Below are 1386 nucleotides of genomic sequence, written 5' to 3' on the forward strand. Positions count from 1 at the left end.
CTTCATTCTTCTCTTATTTCTCTTTATCCTCTATTTCTCATTTTTTCATTAGCCTCTATTTTCTCCTTTTTTCCTGCTGAATTTGATATTCTTCAACAATATTCATGAAATTAAAAATTCTGAAAAACAATTTCTGTTAAGTGCCAAATACATATTTTTAAATATAACTTTAACTTAATTTTTACTCAAACTAAATAGGCCAATGGCTTGGAAGAAAGAGATTTTTCAGTATGTCATAGTCCCTTTTATAAATTTTAATATTAGAGTGAGCCTGTTCCTCAGCCCCAGATTATTTTTTTTAATGTGGAGAGAGATGTCAGAAATGGATAAGAAGTGTATGCTAAAATATCAAGAAACAATTCCAGTCTTACACTTGGGGGGAAAAAAAACAACAACAACAGCTACTTCATCCTCTGACCACAAGGGATGGGCTTCTTCTAATGTTCAATATAAGCCCAGTAAACTTGGATTAATTGCTAACCCAGGGGATATGGTGATATATTATTAATGAAAAGCCTTCTTTTAACCTCACTTCCCCTCACTCCATACCCAAGTATTAAGAAGTGTGCCATTCCACTCTTACATTACTGAGGCTTGGACTCAGATGCTCCGAGGTAAGATCATAGATTTTTATGAGAAACAGAACATTACCCAAATCTTAGGACGTTTCTTTAGGCATCACTCTATAACTAGAAGGCCATGCTGATGTTATCTTATCTGCTAACAACTGAGGTATGATCTTTTCAGGATTAGAAATTATAAATGCCTACATTCAGTCTTTGGCAATCAGACAGGTGAGATAAGGGAAACTAAAGAAGACCTGGTAATAGTTTGGGAAGGGTGTGAGTGCATTTACTGAAGAAGAAAAATGCACCTTAAGAGCTGATCTTTGGTAGAGTGTGCTTCCTCATCCATTATGAGGAATTTCCAGACCTTAATGGGTAGGTGCCAAGGGTGTATACTATTAATAGAAAAGCAAGTAATGTCCTAAGAATATTTTCTTTACTAAAATATTAATATTATGACTTTAAATTATCAAATTATAATTTAAATAATTAATAACCATTTAATTATTGTTGTTAATCATTGGGACAAGAATTGGGATCCCTTCTGATTAGCAAAAGGACCTCTGCAACTTACTGCTCACAGCTCTAGTCAAGTTGGACTCCTAGGGAAGATGTCAAAATGGGCTGCTCTAAGCTTTTTCTCTCTGGTAGAATGTCATGTGATCTCTCTTGGAGCTCTCTTCACAAAATCTGCTCTGAGGGTCACCAATTGGGCCTGTATTTCGATGGCTTCTCCCAGAGCAACTCCAGGCCTAATGTCCTGAAACTTACAGCTTCTACCACTTTGCTCCCTGCAGAGATCCTCCTTGTTCTTTTTAAA

This window comes from Otolemur garnettii, unplaced genomic scaffold (assembly GCF_000181295.1).
Source record: "Otolemur garnettii isolate 467f Iridium unplaced genomic scaffold, OtoGar3 scaffold00279, whole genome shotgun sequence".
NCBI lineage: Eukaryota > Metazoa > Chordata > Mammalia > Primates > Galagidae > Otolemur > Otolemur garnettii.